Source organism: Hyla sarda, chromosome 3, assembly GCF_029499605.1.
Source record: "Hyla sarda isolate aHylSar1 chromosome 3, aHylSar1.hap1, whole genome shotgun sequence".
Lineage (NCBI taxonomy): Eukaryota > Metazoa > Chordata > Amphibia > Anura > Hylidae > Hyla > Hyla sarda.
Window position 1 is genome coordinate 189,380,124 of NC_079191.1, and position 20,827 is coordinate 189,400,950.

At 40.4% G+C, this 20,827-nt stretch overlaps 1 protein-coding gene across 2 annotated transcripts in view; it reads left to right on the forward strand.

Annotated features, from left to right (window-relative positions):
• Positions 1-20,827, forward strand: part of LRRC1 (leucine rich repeat containing 1) — a 254,328-nt gene that overhangs the window by 117,865 nt on the left and 115,636 nt on the right. The gene's annotated exons all lie outside the window — the stretch shown is intronic.

The following is a 20,827-nucleotide window of genomic DNA, read 5'->3' on the forward strand; positions in this document are numbered from 1 at the left end:
GGTCATGACAGAAAATAAATCCAAATAGAAAAGAATTTCCTCTGTAGTATACAGCTGCTAATAAGTACTGGAAGGATTAATATATTTTTTAAACAGAAATAAAATACAAATCTGTTAAACTTTCTGCCACTGGTTGATTTAAAAAAAATAAATAAATAAATAAATTCCACCGGAGTACCCCTTTAACCCCTTATGGACACAGCCAATTTTATTTTTCGTTTGTTTTTTCCTCCTTGCCTTCTAAAATTCATAACTCTTATATTTCCATTCCCAGACCAATATGAGGGCTTGTTTTTTGTGACCAGTTGTACTTTGCAATGACATCACTATTTTACCCTAAAATGTATGGTAAACCCCAAAAAATATTTTTAGTGTCAGGAAATGTAAATGAAAATCATAATTTTGCTAATTTGGGGGGGGGGTTTCTTCTTCGCATTGTATAGTTTACGGTAAAAATGTAATGTTTTCTTTATTCTCTGGGTAATACGATTAAAATGATACCCATGGTTATATACATTTCTATTACTGTACTGCTTTTAAAAAATCTAACTTTTTTTTTTCTTTACAAAATCAGTATGTTTAAAATTGCCTTATTTTGACAACCTCTAACTTTATTTTTCCGTATTCAGAGATGTGTGAGGGCTCATTTTTTAAAGCCATGATCTGTAGTTTGTTTGCTTATATGTGACTTTTTGATCGCTTTTTATTAAATTTTTTTGCAATTTGATGCAACAAAAAAGCAATTCATTTTTTACTTTTTTTTTTTTTTTTTTAAGTTTACACCGTTTGCTGTAGGGGATCATTTGCATTATATTTTTATAGTTCAGACATTTACGCACGCAACGATACCAAATATGTTTATTATTTATCTAGATTGCTAATACTGTTCAGTCATATATGCATAGGGCATAGCAGTGATCAGTATTATCGGCAATATTCTGCTCTGGTCTGCTGGCAGATCAATGCAGAAGACCCTGAGAGATGGACGGAGGCAGGTGAGGGGACCTCCGTCTGCCATCTTGGCTGATCTGATCCCCGTGGCAGTGCTGCGGGCGATCAGATCAGCTATTATAATTGCCGCACTGCCGCAGATGCCGTGATCTGTATTGGTCACAGCACCCGAGGGGTTAATGGCAGACATCAGCGTGATCGCTGATGTCCGCCATTACCAGCGGGTCCGTGGCTGTTGACAGCTGCCGGAACCCGACGGGAATGAAGCGAGCGCAGCTCCTGCGCTCGTGTCACAGCCGTGCCGTAAATGTATGGCCCTGTACATTTACGGCGCATGTCCATAAGGGGTTAAGGTTCTGCAAATTGATTTTAGACCTACTAGTCAGTCCCCCAACAGTCATACTTGGATGCCTTATCCTAATGAAAATCACTTTTTAATATTCAAAATACCTTTTTGCCCAACCACATATCATTGGATGATATAGTCATGGTACCTATAATTCCATAGATAACAGGGGATGCTTAGATGCCTTATCCTAATGAAAATTCCTTTTCTAATATTCAAAATGCCTTTTTACCCAACCACAGATAGTCATGGTGCTCATAATACCACAGGGGTCCACAGTGCCCATAATAAAAATTGATATGAAGGGATAGTCATGGTAGCCAGTATAGCACAGATATCAGGGGATAGTCATGGTGTCCAGTATACCATAGATTTCATGGGATAGTCATGGTGTCCAGTATACCATAGATTTCAGGGGATAGTCATGGTTAGAGATAATCTAATCGGATGAATTCAAATTCATTATGAATTTCCTGAAAAATTAGATTCGTAACGAATCCGAATATCTCAGCAATTCGGTAAAATGAATTGCCTTATTAAACTCGATTTAGTGCTGTTCATGCTCCAGGGAATCTAAAATGTTAGACAGGGTGGGGGCGGGGGGGGGGGGGGGGGGGGTTTCAAGGAGCTCTAGGTAGGCGGGATCACCCTGAACTACATGCGGCATGCAGCCTCTCAGCAGCCAGCCAGCCCTGTGGTGTCACAGCCTTATATATTCAGCAGCCATCGCTGCAGACAGGCATTGCCGGGACTTTTTCCTGAGAGAGCAGACAGTGTTTGTGTGTGTTACTGTGAAAAAAGATCTTTACCGCGGCAAATCAATTCACCTGAAGCCCACATCACTGCAGACAGGCAGATAGACAGGGACAGTAAAGAGAGAGAGTACACTTTATGTTGCAACTGTACTGGGGTGTATTACTCTAAAGCGAATAGGGGCCAGTTAGTGTGAGCACTAAAAGACCTAGTCATCTGCTTTTAACGCCTAATTCAGGTGTATCCGTACTGGGACGTATTTTCTTATCATAAGTGTAATATATACACACTCTGCTGTTGAACACGTATGTCAGGCAGAGAAGTGCCAGGACGTGCACGCCTAAATTTATCAGTCGAGGCAGAGTAGGGGCGCGTGGCAGCAGGAGTTGCAGTGTCAGCTAGCAATAGTGTCTCGACCAGCAACCCAACAGCCATGATTGATTGGTTCACTCGGTCATCCACTTCATCCCAAGTGACATCCAACACCACGGTCAACAGTCAGTGGGTTCCTCAGACTCAACCATCAGCTGGCATGGCCCTCATGCTGCTGCTCCAACCTCCAGGTTCTGTCATTGTGCCGCCATATGGTCTCCTCATGCTGATTCTGCCACCTCCAGGCTCTCTCATTGTGCCTCAATATGTTCTCCTCATGCTGATGCTGCCACCTCCAAGCTGTCATTGTCCCACCATATGGTCTCCTCATGCTGATGCTGCCACCTCCAGGCTCTGTCATTGTGCCGCTCTGTGGCCTAGATAGGCTGCCGCCACCTCCAGGCTGTGTCATTCTGCCGCCATGTGATCTCCTCATGCTGCTGCCACATTAAACTTGTTAAAGGGGTACTCCGGTGGAAAACATATATTTTTTAGGCCTTTTTAAGTCAACTGGTGCCAGAAAGTTACAGATTTGTAAATTACTTCTATTAAAAAATCTTAATCCTTTCAGTACTTATCAGCTGCTGTATACTACAGAAAAAAATTATTTTATTTTTGGATTTCTTTTCTGTCTGACCACAAGTGCTCTCTGCTGACACCTCTGTCTATGTCAGGAACTGTCCAGAGCAAGTTCCTAAAATTGACAGAGGTGTCAGCAGAGAGCACTTGTGGTCAGGCAGAAAGAAAATTCCTTTTTATTTTACACTGGAGTACTGGAGTACTTCCTGTGTATTAGAAAAATAAATTAAAATTAAATTAAATAAACATTTTAATTAAAAAATCTCTTTAATCTCTTCAATTGTGACTCCATTTGGTCTCCCGACCCTGCTGCCACACTCTGTGGCAGTGATTCTAATAGCGACGCCTCTAATCTGCATGTCATACTGAATAACAGTATTATTTCACTAGCACAGGACACTCCCTATCCATGTTATGGCAAGGCAAAATGTTCTACACCCCTATTGAGGCTCTCTGTAGCCCAAAAATAGCAGTTTTAAATAGATATTTGCCACAAATAAATTCAAACAATTTTTTTTTCGGAAAACTTGGCAAATCGGCTGAATCGAATTTTCAAAAAAATCCGCTCATCTCTAGTCATGGTGTCCAGTATACCATAGATTTCAGGGGATAGTAATGGTGTCCAGTATTCCATAGATATCGGGATAGTCATGGTGCCCAGTACTCCATAGATTTCAGGAGATAGTCATGGTGTCCAGTATACCATAGATTTCAGGGGATAGTCATGGGGTTTAGTATTCCATAGATATCGGGATAGTCATGGTGTCCAGTATTTCATAGATATCTGGATAGTCATTGTGCCCAGTATTCCATAGATATCAGGGGATAGTCATGGTGTCCAGTATGCCATAGATATCGGGATAGTCATGGTGCCCAATATTCCATAGATATCTGGATAGTCATTGTGTCCAGTATTCCATAGATATCGGGATAGTCATTGTGTCCAGTATTCCATAGATTTCAGGGGATAGTCATGGTGTCCAGTATTCCATAGATATTGGTATAGTCATGGTTTCCAGTATACCATAGATATCAGGGGATAGTCATGGTGTCCAATATTCCATAGATATCAGGGGATAGTCATGGTGCCCACTATTCCATAGATTTCAGGGGATAGTCATGGTGTCCAGTATTCCATAGATATCAGGGGATAGTCATGGTTTCCAGTATACCATAGATATCAGGGGATAGTCATGGTGTCCAATATTCCATAGATATCAGGGGATAGTCATGGTGCCCAGTATTCCATAGATTTCAGGGGATAGTCATGGTGTCCAGTATTCCATAGATATCAGGGGATAGTCATGGTTTCCAGTATACCATAGATATCAGGGGATAGTCATGGTGTCTAGTATTCCATAGATATCAGGGGATAGTCATGGTGTCCAGTATTCCATAGATATCAGGGGATAGTCATGGTGTCCAATATTCCATAGATATCAGGGGATAGTCATGGTGTCCAATATTCCATAGATATCAGGGGATAGTCATGGTGTCCAGTATTCCATAGATATCAGGATAGTCATTGTGCCCATTATTCCATAGATTTCAGGGGATAGTCATGGTGTCCAGTATTCCATAGATATTGGTATAGTCATGGTTTCCAGTATACCATAGATATCAGTGGATAGTCATGGTGTCCAATATTCCATAGATATCAGGAGATAGTGATGGTGTCCAGTATTCCATAGATATCGGGATAGTCATGGTGTCCAGTATTCCATAGATTTCAGGGGATAGTCATGGTGTCCAGTATACCATAGATTTCAGGGGATAGTCATGGTGTTCAGTATTCCATAGATATCAGGGGATAGTCATGGTGTCCAGTATACCATAGATATCAGGGGATAGTCATGGTGTCCAGTATTCCATAGATTTCAGGGGATAGTCATGGTGTTCAGTATTCCATAGATATCAGGGGATAGTCATGGTGTTCAGTATTCCATAGATATCAGGGGATAGTCATGATGTCCAATATTCCATAGATTTCAGGGGATAGTCATGGTGTCCAGTATTCCATAGATATCAGGGGATAGTCATGGTGTCCAATATTCCATAGATATCAGGGGATAGTCATGGTGTCTAGTATTCCATAGATATCAGGGGATAGTCATGGTGTCCAGTATTCCATAGATATCAGGGGATAGTCATGGTGTCCAATATTCCATAGATTTCAGGGGATAGTCATGGTGTCCAGTATTCCATAGATATCAGGGGATAGTCATGGTGTCCAATATTCCATAGATATCAGGGAATAGTCATGGTGCCCAGTATTCCATAGATAGATATCAGGGGATAGTCATGGTGTCCAGTATACCATAGATATCACGGGATAGTCATGGTGTCCAATATTCCATATATATCAGGGGATAGTCATGGTGTCCAATATTCCATAGATATCAGGGGATAGTCATGGTGTCCAATATTCCATAGATTTCAGGGGATAGTCATGGTGTCCAGTATTCCATAGATATCAGGGGATAGTCATGGTTTCCAGTATACCATATATATCAAGGGATAGTCATGGTGTCTAGTATTCCATAGATATCAGGGGATAGTCATGGTGTCCAGTATTCCATAGATATCAGGGGATAGTCATGGTGTCCAGTATTCCATAGATATCAGGGGATAGTCATGGTGTCCAATATTCCATAGATATCAGGGGATAGTCATGGTGTCCAGTATTCCATAGATATCAGGATAGTCATTGTGCCCATTATTCCATAGATTTCAGGGGATAGTCATGGTGTCCAGTATTCCATAGATATTGGTATAGTCATGGTTTCCAGTATACCATAGATATCAGTGGATAGTCATGGTGTCCAATATTCCATAGATATCAGGAGATAGTGATGGTGTCCAGTATGCCATAGATATCGGGATAGTCATGGTGTCCAGTATTCCATAGATTTCAGGGGATAGTCATGGTGTCCAGTATACCATAGATTTCAGGGGATAGTCATGGTGTCCAATATTCCATAGATATCAGGGGATAGTCATGGTGCCCAGTATTCCATAGATAGATATCAGGGGATAGTCATGGTGTCCAGTATACCATAGATATCAGGGGATAGTCATGGTGTCCAATATTCCATAGATATCAGGGGATAGTCATGGTGTCCAATATTCCATAGATATCAGGGGATAGTCATGGTGTCCAATATTCCATAGATATCAGGGGATAGTCATGGTGCCCAGTATTCCATAGATAGATATCAGGGGATAGTCATGGTGTCCAGTATACCATAGATATCAGGGGATAGTCATGGTGTCCAATATTCCATAGATATCAGGGGATAGTCATGGTGTCCAATATTCCATAGATATCAGGGAATAGTCATGGTGCCCAGTATTCCATAGATAGATATCAGGGGATAGTCATGGTGTCCAGTATACCATAGATATCAGGGGATAGTCATGGTGTCCAGTATTCCATAGATTTCAGGGGATAGTCATGGTGTTCAGTATTCCATAGATATCAGGGGATAGTCATGGTGTTCAGTATTCCATAGATATCAGGGGATAGTCATGATGTCCAATATTCCATAGATTTCAGGGGATAGTCATGGTGTCCAGTATTCCATAGATATCAGGGGATAGTCATGGTGTCCAATATTCCATAGAGATCAGGGGATAGTCATGGTGTCTAGTATTCCATAGATATCAGGGGATAGTCATGGTGTCCAGTATTCCATAGATATCAGGGGATAGTCATGGTGTCCAATATTCCATAGATTTCAGGGGATAGTCATGGTGTCCAGTATTCCATAGATATCAGGGGATAGTCATGGTGTCCAATATTCCATAGCTATCAGGGAATAGTCATGGTGCCCAGTATTCCATAGATAGATATCAGGGGATAGTCATGGTTTCCAGTATACCATATATATCAAGGGATAGTCATGGTGTCTAGTATTCCATAGATATCAGGGGATAGTCATGGTGTCCAGTATTCCATAGATATCAGGGGATAGTCATGGTGTCCAGTATTCCATAGATATCAGGGGATAGTCATGGTGTCCAATATTCCATAGATATCAGGGGATAGTCATGGTGTCCAGTATTCCATAGATATCAGGATAGTCATTGTGCCCATTATTCCATAGATTTCAGGGGATAGTCATGGTGTCCAGTATTCCATAGATATTGGTATAGTCATGGTTTCCAGTATACCATAGATATCAGTGGATAGTCATGGTGTCCAATATTCCATAGATATCAGGAGATAGTGATGGTGTCCAGTATGCCATAGATATCGGGATAGTCATGGTGTCCAGTATTCCATAGATTTCAGGGGATAGTCATGGTGTCCAGTATACCATAGATTTCAGGGGATAGTCATGGTGTTCAGTATTCCATAGATATCAGGGGATAGTCATGGTGTCCAGTATTCCATAGATATCAGGGGATAGTCATGGTGTCCAATATTCCATAGATATCAGGGGATAGTCATGGTGCCCAGTATTCCATAGATAGATATCAGGGGATAGTCATGGTGTCCAGTATACCATAGATATCAGGGGATAGTCATGGTGTCCAATATTCCATAGATATCAGGGGATAGTCATGGTGTCCAATATTCCATAGATATCAGGGGATAGTCATGGTGTCCAATATTCCATAGATATCAGGGGATAGTCATGGTGCCCAGTATTCCATAGATATCAGGGGATAGTCATGGTGTCCAATATTCCATAGATATCAGGGGATAGTCATGGTGTCCAAGATTCCATAGATATCAGGGGATAGTCATGGTGTCCAATATTCCATAGATATCAGGGAATAGTCATGGTGCCCAGTATTCCATAGATAGATATCAGGGGATAGTCATGGTGTCCAGTATACCATAGATATCAGGGGATAGTCATGGTGTCCAATATTCCATAGATATCAGGGAATAGTCATGGTGCCCAGTATTCCATAGATAGATATCAGGGGATAGTCATGGTGTCCAGTATACCATAGATATCAGGGGATAGTCATGGTGTCCAGTATTCCATAGATTTCAGGGGATAGTCATGGTGTTCAGTATTCCATAGATATCAGGGGATAGTCATGGTGTCCAATATTCCATAGATTTCAGGGGATAGTCATGGTGTCCAGTATTCCATAGATATCAGGGGATAGTCATGGTGTCCAATATTCCATAGATATCAGGGGATAGTCATGGTGTCTAGTATTCCATAGATATCAGGGGATAGTCATGGTGTCCAATATTCCATAGATATCAGGGGATAGTCATGGTGCCCAGTATTCCATAGATAGATATCAGGGGATAGTCATGGTGTCCAATATTCCATAGATATCAGGGGATAGTCATGGTGTCCAATATTCCATAGATATCAGGGGATAGTCATGGTGTCCAATATTCCATAGATATCAGGGGATAGTCATGGTGTCCAATATTCCATAGATTTCAGGGGATAGTCATGGTGTCCAGTATTCCATAGATATCAGGGGATAGTCATGGTTTCCAGTATACCATAGATATCAGGGGATAGTCATGGTGTCTAGTATTCCATAGATATCAGGGGATAGTCATGGTGTCCAGTATTCCATAGATATCAGGGGATAGTCATGGTGTCCAGTATTCCATAGATATCAGGATAGTCATTGTGCCTATTATTCCATAGATTTCAGGGGATAGTCATGGTGTCCAGTATTCCATAGATATTGGTATAGTCATGGTTTCCAGTATACCATAGATATCAGTGGATAGTCATGGTGTCCAATATTCCATAGATATCAGGAGATAGTGATGGTGTCCAGTATTCCATAGATATCGGGATAGTCATGGTGTCCAGTATTGCATAGATTTCAGGGGATAGTCATGGTGCCAGTATACCATAGATTTCAGGGGATAGTCATGGTGTTCAGTATTCCATAGATATCAGGGGATAGTCATCGTGTCCAGTATTCCATAGATATCAGGGGATAGTCATGGTGTCCAATATTCCATAGATATCAGGGGATAGTCATGGTGCCCAGTATTCCATAGATAGATATCAGGGGATAGTCATGGTGTCCAGTATACCATAGATATCAGGGGATAGTCATGGTGTCCAATATTCCATAGATATCAGGGGATAGTCATGGTGTCCAATATTCCATAGATATCAGGGGATAGTCATGGTGCCCAGTATTCCATAGATAGATATCAGGGGATAGTCATGGTGTCCAGTATACCATAGATATCAGGGGATAGTCATGGTGTCCAGTATTCCATAGATATCAGGGGATAGTCATGGTGTCCAGTATTCCATAGATTTCAGGGGATAGTCATGGTGTTCAGTATTCCATAGATATCAGGGGATAGTCATGGTGTCCAATATTCCATAGATATCAGGGGATAGTCATGGTGTCCAATATTCCATAGATTTCAGGGGATAGTCATGGTTTCCAATATTCCATAGATATCAGGGGATAGTCATGGTGTCCAATATTCCATAGATATCAGGGGATAGTCATGGTGTCCAATATTCCATAGATATCAGGGGATAGTCATGGTGTCCAATATTCCATAGATTTCAGGGGATAGTCATGGTGTCCAGTATTCCATAGATATCAGGGGATAGTCATGGTGTCCAATATTCCATAGATATCAGGGGATAGTCATGGTGTCCAATATTCCATAGATATCAGGGGATAGTCATGGTGTCCAATATTCCATAGATATCAGGGGATAGTCATGGTGTCCAATATTCCATAGATATCAGGGGATAGTCATGGTGTCCAATATTCCATAGATATCAGGGGATAGTCATGGTGTCCAATATTCCATAGATATCAGGGGATAGTCATGGTGTCCAATATTCCATAGATATCAGGGGATAGTCATGCTGCTCAATATATGTTACATTATCTGTGGAATCTGAAGACAATTCTAATGGCCATTTTATACAGTGTTCATTCATCCTGTTATGTCTAAACATGTATCTAACAAGGTTTAAAAGAACCATTCTTCCTTTAGTAGACATCCTTTTTCCTTTTTGTTTCATTCATTCACATCAGTGTTTTATGCTTTTTTTTTTTTTTTTCGTTTTTTTTAGAGCTTTAAGTGTCTTTAGGTAATGCATAAGGCTTGTCACAACTATGCCATTTTAAAACTGTATTGTACAGGATCTGGCAGATGACTTGTCACCTTTTGTTCAGGTTTACACCTTCTATTGAGTGATGTGTACGTGAAAGCTGGCAGTTTTTTTTTCCCTTTTTGTATTAAAAATATCTAGGGAAGTGGTTTTCATATTATGTGGTTTTAAAGTCCCCCCCCCCCCCCCCCCGTGAATTCTGATGCAGAAGAGGAGTATTATACATGGAAAGAAAATGTCATGATGTACAGGGGTGTGGAAATTTAATAAACTACTTGTCCATGGGACTAAAACGGAGCAAAATCTACTTGTTCCTCATGACGATCCACTTATCCCGGCCAATTTTCGCTTTTACACTCTCGTTTTTTCCTCCTCGCCCTATATTAGCCATAACTACCTACTATACCTTTTAACTTTTCAATAACCTATTCGCCGAAACAAAAAATATATAATCAAGCCGGCCTGATTACAGCAATACCAGATTTGTATAGTTTTTGTCATGTTTTACTAATTAAAAAAAAAAAATAGCATTTTTTTTTTATAATTTTTTCGCGTTCCAGGCTGTATGAGGGCAAATTTTTTGGGCCATAATCTGTTTTTTGTATTGGTACCATTTTGGTATTGATCTGACTCTTTAATCGCTTTTTAACTTTTTTTTTCTGGGATATTATAAAAATTGCAATTCTGTGGTTTTGGTGGTTTTTTTTTTTATTTAAGTAATTTACGGTATGGGATACATAATGTTATATTTTAATAGTTCGTACAATTACACATGCAGCGATACTAAATATGTTTATTATTATGTTTTCAGGTTTTTATATAGGAAAAGGGGGTGATGTGAACGTTTGACATGTTAGGGGTTAATGTGTGTCTTTTAAACTTTTATTCAGGGTGTGTTAAGTGGCGCTCCACCCCACTAGCCCACCATGGAGCATTCACATGTCCCCTAAGACAGCGGCGATCTAAAGGGTTAATAGCCTGCCGTGGCGATCGCCGCATGCTGGCTATTAGCGGGGGCCCCCGGCTACTGAGAACAGCCCGGGCTGCAGAGTATGGAGCGGGCACGAGCGGGGAGCCGCTCCATACAGACTGCGGAGCACCGTCGCGCTTGTAAGGTCCGGCTCTGTCTCCCTGAAGCAGGGCCGAGGGCCGGAAAATTTCACCTGTCCGGTGCCCAGAACTGCATGTCCCGGGTGTCAGGCAATAGGAATTCCACATCCATGGTTGTAAAATGTATATGTAGTTATAGCTGAAAAGTACATATTTACTGTCTATGAGGAAGATATGTTTCTCGGTTCACTCATTAAATGAACTTTTATTACTTGTTAAAAATGTAAGTTTTCATGTCATGAAACATTCAGTTGTAGGAGACTCCATTTTATTACAAACACAACCCTATTTTTTCTTCTGTGATGTGGCTCTGGGCCATTGATGGATATTGTATTGACAGAACTCTAAGAAAACGAGACCTGGGAAATTAAACAGCTAAACGTTTAAAATAGTCTATTCTAATCCAGAGCCTTTCCAGGATTATAAAAACAGGTTGTGCATGGTGTTGTAACATAGACATATTCACTTCAGTGCAGCTAAGCTGCAATACCAAACCCAATCCATGTACACGTGTGGCACTGTTTCACTTCTAATCCTGGACAACCCTTTTAAAGAAGCTTGCCAAAAACACAATAAATACAAAGTTTTGATCAGTGGTTGAGCTTAACACCTTAAGGACGCAGGATGTATCTGTATGCCCTGCTCCCGCTATATGAAACGCTCCTCATGTATGTGGGCTATTCAATGTGTGGTTTCGTTAATGTTATGTTTTTATAGTTCTGACTTTTCCGCATACAGTGATACCACATATGTTTGATTATTTTGGTTATAGGAAAGGGGGTGATTCAAAATTCATTATGGAAGGGGCTTATTCACATTCATTTAATTTTTTTTACATTGTATTAATTATTTTTTAGTCTCCACGAAGAGGCTATAACATACATTCTTTCCATTGCATTAGCTACTGCTTTCAACTTAGTAGTGCATGGTCATGTATTCTTTTGAATGGGTGCTTGCAAACCTTTTTGAATTGCCACACTTAAAGGAAGTTCACCCAACTTATTTTTACTTCATAACAAATATATAAATCATCGATATGACACAAAGCAATGTATAATGGGGTGGTTCGGTAAAACAAAAAAACAAAAAAGTGCCCAGGCTACTAAAAACCATACATAAAACGCAATGCTTACTCTGTCCTCGTAGCATCCGGTATTCTGCTCTTGGGCTCTGCCGTGCTCCACTTTCTGGTGCTAGGGCTTAATATTTCAGAGTGCTGCTCTGCCGTGCTCCACTTTCTGGTGCTAGGGCTTAATATTTCAGAGTGCTGCTCAGCCAATCGCAGACTAAGGTAGGACTGCTGCGGCTAGTGACTGGCTGTGCGGCAATGCCCCATCACCAGGAAGTGAAGTTCACCAGAGACCAAGTAAGGGATAAGTGTAATTTTTTTTTTTTTTGAGAACCCTTTAACAGTTAAATGTTCTGGCTGTGTGACTCGTACCTTAAAGAAATGTAATTGATTTATTAATGGCATATATTTCTGTCTAGATCATGTAGAGTTAAAATTGACTTCCATATTAGGAAATTGTCATTTTTATAAATAGAAATGTTGGGACACGTTTGAAAATGTAAATTGTTCAGTAGTTAAAGAGTACCTATCATCAAACCATGTTTTATAATTCAGATTATATTCCCTAACACCTCTCCTGCCCTTAAAATAAATTTCCGAGCTTTAAAAAGCATTGTATCATACCTTTTAACCCTTGCTCACATTATGTGAGCTCCCAGCAGGAGAAAGTGGGTGTTCCCCAGCAGGTGTGATGTCACTGACGGCTGTGAGAGCTGTGCCACTTCCTGAGTTTGGTCTCCTGCCAGGCCGGGAGGAGGCCAAACTAACTCTTTGACTTTCGCAGGGAACAGAACAGAGCCACCTAGAGGCCATTTTTTCAATCACATTAAAAACATATAAAGGTTGAGAATTTTAAGAGCAAGTTAATAGCAAAATGTCTTAAGATTACATAAGGAGCAATATATTAAAAGTTTAGTTCGGTCCCAGGTACTCTTTTTAAAAGGCGAAGTGTTATGAGACTTTACCGAGCTGTTAGGCATAGCTGTCTTGTTGGGGGGAAATGTTTTATTTTATTTTCGATAAGTTGCCAGTTGAAACAATGGAAAGTATTTTAAAACTTCAAGTTCCAAAATCAACATGAAATGTTGGCAAAAGATGTTGGTTGTTTTGATAGAAGTATAAAAAGTAAAACATTTGGGAAGACCAGTAAAGATGTCAAAGCCTCAGAATAGAGAACTCAAAGAACTGAAAATAGAAAATGCAGAACAAAACAATGTCAGATCTGTGGAAAACTAAATGAACTGGGATGGAAAAGTCAGATGAAAACCAGCACTGACATTTAAACAGGAGAAAACAATGTTGTGGTGAGCTAAAGAGAAGAAATACTAGATTATTGAGAATTGGATGAAAGTGACATTCAGTGATTAATCTCCAATATGGATTAGCTGAGGAGATAACATTGATACCTTTTTTGTATGAGGTTATTCTAATAAAAAATATTAAGATGACACTTCACATTATCTACCTCACGTATTAGGCTGGGTTCACATCCCGGTTTGTCCCATATGGGAGCGCATACGGCAGGGGGGGCTGAAAACTTGCGCTCCCATATGTAATTAATTTCAATGAGCCGGCCGGAGTGAAACGCTGACTCGGGTCGGCTCATTTTTGCCCCTTATGCGGTTTTCCACCAGACCTAAAATCGTAGTCAACCACGATTTTAGGTGCGGTGGGAAAACCGCATACGGGGCAAAAATGAGACGACCGGAGTCAGCGTTTCACTCCAGTCGGCTCATTGAAATTAATTACATACTGGACCACATATGAAGGCATATGGGAGCGCAAGTTTTAAGCTGCCCCTGCCGTATGCGCTTCCGTATGGGATAAAACGTGATGTGAACCCAGCCTTATATGTGATGTATGTCAAGTAAATGTTCAGGGAAGATGGCAATCCTTACCCTAAAAGCTAATGCACAGGTTTATAGCAGGTGATAATGCATCTTGCTACAGAGCAAACGGTGTTTAAGGAGATATGTCAAACTAAAAAACGTTTTCCCTAGCTGCCATGCCCCCTCCATACATCTCTGTGAGGGAGCCGTTAGGCAATCTTTGGCTCCTGCATTGAGATATTTGAAGGAAGTGTGACTGCCCCCACTTCGGGCGGGGATCGTGAGGCGCTGCTCCTGGGGAGAGCCAGGGCTCCATACAGGAGATCACTAGGGACCCCAGCAGTCGGACCCCCGCAATTTGAAATTTATTCCCTATCCTGCGCGTAGGGGATACGTTTTTTAGCATGAGACTTCTGCTTTAAAGAGGTTGTCCGGTGATTTATTTTTATTTTTTTTGGCAATGGGCCTAGACTACCTAGAATGTTGGAAAGATATCTATTTCCTCTATAGTTACTATTCCTTTTGAATACATTTCTGTCTGTTACTTGTAAACTGAATGAAAGACAGCCACAAAAACTGTCAATGTACCCTTATAAGTTTTGCTAGGAGTTACAGTTGCCTGCAGCTTCTTAGAGTGATGTTATAATGATAATTCATTTGCAACCTACAATGGGTGAAACTACTATTTGAACATATTTCCATTTTTCTCACAAAATGTCTCCAAGGGTGCTATTGACGTGAAACGTTCACCAGTTGTTGGTAACGTCCGAATTAAAGGAGTACTGTAGTGCTAATTTTTATTCCTCCCCTGTGCCTGGGCTGCAAAAGGTAAAAAATATTACAAAAAAAAACTTTGACTCACCAGCAGACATCCCCAGAAGGTGCAAAAATACATGGAAAGCCAAGACAACAGGTAAAAAGCTATTCAGCCTCTTGTCAGTGTAAATGATCAATTAGTCCAGTCCCAAATGATGTCCTACTAAATGATCTCATTGCCAAGGTGTCACACAAGGCACATCTTGATGGGAAAAAGCAAAGCGCTATCTCAAGACCTTCTCAACCGAATTGTTGCAAAACGTAACAATGACGTTGGTTATATTTCTAAGCTTCTGAATGTTCCAGTGAGCATTGTTGGGATCATAATACGGAAGTGGAAAGAGAATAATTTTACCATAAATTTCCAGGTGTTCCTCACAAGATTTTTGACTCAGAAGTGAAAAGACTAATAATAATAATAATAATTGTCCAAGTAATACACTCCGCCACCATGGCCTGAACGCAGTCTCACCAGGCATAACTCCATTGCTGAATAAAAGCATGTTAAAGCTTGTTTAAAGGGGTACTCTAGTGGATAATTGGTGGCAGAAAGTTAAACTGATTTGCAATTTACTTCTATTTAAAAAAAAAATCTTAATCCTTCCTGTACTTATCAGCTGCTGTATGCTCCAGAGCAAGTTTTTTTCTTTTGGAATTTCTTCTCTGTCTGACCACACTGCTCTCTGCTGACACCTCTGTCCATGTTATGAACTGTCCAGAACAGGATAGGTTTTCCTGACATGGGCAGAGGTGTCGGCAGAGAGCACTGTGGACAAGACAAATAAGAAATTTAAAAATAAAATAACTTTCTGTGGAGCGTACAGCAGCTGATAAGTCCTGGAAGGATTAAGATTTTTAACTAGAAGTAATTTACAAATCTGTTTAACATTTTGGCACCAGTTTTCCACCCGAGTACCCCTTTAAAGTTTGCTGCACAACATTTGGAACAGCCAGTGAGATACTGGGAGACTATAGTGTGGTCAGATGACAGCAAAATGGAGCTGTCTGAATGCCATAATGCACACATTGGGGGAGATTTATCAAAACCTGTGGAGAGGAAAAGTTGCCCATAGCAACCAATCAGATCACTTCTTTGATTTTTCACAGTCCTTGTTAAGAATGAAAGTAGTGATCTGATTGGTTGCTATGGGCAACTTTTCTTCTCCACAGGTTTTGATAAATCTCCCCCAATGTTCGGAGTAGAAATAGCACTGCACATCACCCTAAAAACTCCATGATATTCGCATCTTTAAACTTCACTGTTGATATTAGGTGTGGCTGCTTTTCAGCAAATGGTACGGACAAATTTCCCATGATTGAAGGAAGGATAAATTGGCAAGATTTCTTGGCAAAAAATCTGCTACCATCTACCTGGGTGATGAAGATGAAACGAGGGTGGACATTTCAGCAAGACTGGAGGACATTTATCAAGGCTTAAACACAGGTTTTCAAAGGAGTAAATTTGTCAGAATTGTGCAAAAAAAAAAATGCAACTTTGATTTACTCACTATGTGACTTTTGCAATTCCTGCTGGTTTACTACACAAGTTTGCTTTTTCCCTTTTGCAGTGGTAAGAGATCTCTGAACTGGGAGTTGTAGTTTTGCAACATCTGGGGGTCCGCAGGTTGGAGACCACTGGCATACAGTGAGTTCCAGCGTCAGCGGCCCCCAACAAAGTGGAGGAGGGCAGTGCTTGCGGGTGACATATGTGAGTAGTACCCTGCTGGGCTGATAATTAATTGGGAGGGGGGGGGGGAGCAGAACAGCACTGGCGGGTAATATGATTTGGTGGGGGGAAACAGAACAGCGCTGGCGGGTCACATATGATTAGTTCCCCGATGTGGTGACAGTGCAGCGCTGGGCTGATAATTCATTCATTCCCAAGGGGGAGGGGCCCAACCGGTATTGCGGTATGGGAAAAATTCATATCGTGCAGCCCAAAAATTTTGGTATTCGGTATGAACCGGTATACCGCCCAGCCCTACTATGTCATGAAAAACCATCTCTGAATAAGAATGAAAAGTAAAAGCATCCCATAGTTATTAATGCTTAAAGTGACAGTGGTCAGATTTGCAAAAAATGCGCGGGTCCTTAAGGTAAAAATGGTCTTAAGAGGTTAAATAAGTTGCACAGGTACAAAAGTCTCAGAATAGTTGCAGAGAAGGAGTCCTATAAATTGGTGTTCTGAAGTGAAATTTCAAAAAAGTGTACTAGCACCATATTTATCACAACTACACCATCAAAACCTGTGTATAACATCTGTGCACCCACACTTACTTTGATCAATGCCCCCCACTGATCCCAAACACACAGCCAAGAAAACTATTTAATGGTTTGAAAAGAAAATAAATGTGCTGGAAAAGCCCATCCAATCACCTGACCTAAATCCCACTGAAGATCTATGAATCATGATCTTCATTTCTTTCCATAGAAGCGACCCACGGAACCTTCAAGATTTGAAGACTGTTTGTGTGAAATGGGCTAAAATCACACCAGGCAATGAATGGGACTAGTGTCTCCATACAGAAGGCGTCTTAACCCCTTAAGGACTCAGCCCATTTTGGCCTTAAGGACTCAGACAATTTAATTTTTACGTTTTCATTTTTTCCTCCTCGCCTTCTAAAAATCATAACTCTTTTATATTTTCATCCACAGACTAGTATGAGGGCTTGTTTTTTGCGCGACCAGTTGTCCTTTGTAATGACATCACTCATTATATCATAAAATGTATGGCGCAACCAAAAAAACACTATTTTTGTGGGGAAATTAAAACGCAATTTTGCTAATTTTGGAAGGTTTTGTTTTCACGCCGTACAATTTATGGTAAAAATTACATGTGTTCTTTATTCTGAAGGTCAATACGATTAAAATGATACCCATTATTATATACTTTTATATTATTGTTGTGCTTAAAAAAAATCACAAACTTTTTAACCAAATTAGTACGTTTATAATCCCTTTATTTTGATGACCTCTAACTTTTTTATTTTTCCATATAAGCGGCGGTATGAGGGCTCATTTTTTGCGCCATGATCTGTACTTTTTTTTGATACCACATTTGCATATAAAAAACTTTTAATACATTTTTTATAATTTTTTTTTTTATAAAATGTATTAAAAAAGTAGGAATTTTGGACTTTTTTTTGTTTTTTTTCGTTCACGCTGTTCACCGTACGGGATCATTAACATTTTATTTTAATAGTTCGGACATTTACGCACGCGGCGATACCAAATATGTCTATAAAAAATGTTTTTTACGCTTTTTGGGGGTAAAATAGGAAAAAACGGACGTTTTACTTTTTTATTGGGGGAGGGGGTTTTTCACTTTTTTTTTACTTTTACTTTTACATTTTTTTACGTTTTTTTTTACACTTGAATAGTCCCCATAGGGGACTATTCATAGCAATACCATGATTGCTAATACTGATCTGTTCTATGTATAGGACATAGAACAGATCAGTATTATCGGCTATCTTCTGTCCTGGTCTGCTCGATCACAGACCAGAGCAGGAGATGCCGGGAGCCGCACGGAGGAAGGAGAGGGGACCTCCGTGCGGCGTTATGAATGATCGGATCCCCGCAGCAGCGCTTCGGGCGATCCGATCGTTCATTTAAATCGCGAACCGCCGCAGATGCCGGGATCTGTATTGATCCCGGCACCTGAGGGGTTAATGGCGGTTAATTGCCGGCGGGTCCCTGGCTGCGATCAGCAGCCGGGATCAGCCGCGCATGACACGGGCATCGCTCCGATGCCCGCGGTTATGCTTAGGACGTAAATGTACGTCCTGGTGCGTTAAGTACCACCTCACCAGGACGTACAATTACGTCCTGCGTCCTTAAGGGGTTAAAGGCGTCAATACCATCAAAGGGTTTTGTACAATATATTAAATAAATATCTGTAAGAGTGGTCAATACTTTTTTTCAAATGATTACACATAACATAATTTTTGATCTTATTTGTTTTGATTTCTTTGTATGTATGGATTACCTGGGTTGTTAGCAACATGTGGTGAAAATGTAATTTCGATAGCACCTTTTAGAAATATATTTAGTAAGAAAAATGGTAACGTGTGCAATACTTTTCAGATTCTAGTCCCAATCGCTAGGAGAGTGGAGATTGCACGTACTGTATTTTCCAGACTATAAGACCTGATTTGGAAGAAAAATATTGCTAAAAAGTCACAAGTAGAATAGAAAGAAGCCTAATACTTGCTGCAGCGAAGTTCACATATCCAGGCAGAGAAATGTTGCCTTGAGCTAGGAAGATGCAACATAAGGGGGAGCCAGATGGTGCAGTGGAGGGTAAAATATTTAGAGGGTTTTTTTTTGTTTTTTTTTTTATCTGAGATGTATATGGACTGCTGCTAGATGAATTGTCTATAGGACTGCACATTTATTACTCTAAGGAACTTCTAATTATTATAATATATTTTTTTCCTATCTGCTATTTTAATCTGGTGTGTCTTATAGCCAAGTAGGCTTTTTCTTCACTTGTCTCCATAACTCTCATTCCCTTCAGTAGCGTGAAGCGACAAATGCATGACCAATCTTGTATAACCTGCTCTCCCCTCAAAACAGGACTAAGGCTGGGTTTAGACTGAGGAGATTCCGAGTGCAGCCAATGACTACTGAGTCAGTCTGTGCTAGGCCCACGCGGATATAGCCATCCACTGCAGTGTATTTCATGTGAATTCATAGTAGTAGTGAATGCTCCATTGTTGAAATTCTGTAGTGTGCACTGTGCAGCGGAATCCTTTTTCTAAAGATATCTATATCTTGTATAATTTTATTTATATAGCGCCAACAGATTTCGCAGCACTTTTATAATTTTGGTGTTTGTGTGTGTATATATAATGTGTGTGTGTGTGTGTATGTATATATATATGTGTGTGTATGTATATATGCACATATATATGTGTATTTGGAAATTTACTTCAGCAAATAGGATAATTGGAGCTTATTTCTTTGATTTTGAAGGTTCAGTAACTAGAGGAATTGAGCAGCTTTTACAAAATAAAAACATTTGTTGTAGCTAGCTGGATTATGCTTAGCCTGCCTTGTTTTGCATTGGGTTTGGATGTGTGACGCAGATAGGATTAAGTAGTCGCCTTTTGGTTGTACATGAATTTATACAGCATATGCCCTAGAACATCTGTTCTACACTGGGATACGTCTACTCTCAAGCTTTGTATTCATAAGTTCTATTCTCAGTAGACACATGGGGGGGAATTTATCATTGTATATAGACTTTATTTTTTCTATTTTTGAAGGCAAAAATTTGCGCAAGAGTTTTTTTGGCGGTCTGTTTTTTTTTTTTTTTTGCACAAAATCTGATAGAATTCTTCATAGCCATGTCTACGGTTAAGTTTACCATAGAGCACTTTCTACTGTAGAATTGAATTTATTAACTGTTTTTTTTTTTTTTAAACGCAATAAAATGCGCAAAAGCACTTTTCTTGTGCAAATATACAACACTTTGGAGGACACGTACCAAAGTGTCAGAAAGCATCTGCGAAAGTGAAATTATTTTGGTTCAGTTTGGACTACTACTCCCATCATGGACACACTCCGTCCATGATGGGAGTTATAGTCTAGGTACTTAGGTGCAGATCGCTGCAGTTCATTTTCCAAAGACCTGCTATGATCCACATTTATTAAGTTAACAAGCAGGTGGCACATGCAGCTCCACTGCGCAACCCCCCCGGCTCCAAGCTCCTCTATACGGTGTCATAACCTCCAATTTTTACCCCAGTACCCACCACCACAGGGGTGCCAGGAAGAGCCGGTACCAACAGGCCCGGAGCGTCAAAAATGAGGCTCTTGTGCCTAGGCGGTAACAGGCTGGTGTTATTTAAGCTGGGGAGGGCCAGTAACAATGGTCTTTGCCTTCCCTGGTAACGTCAGGCTGTTGCTG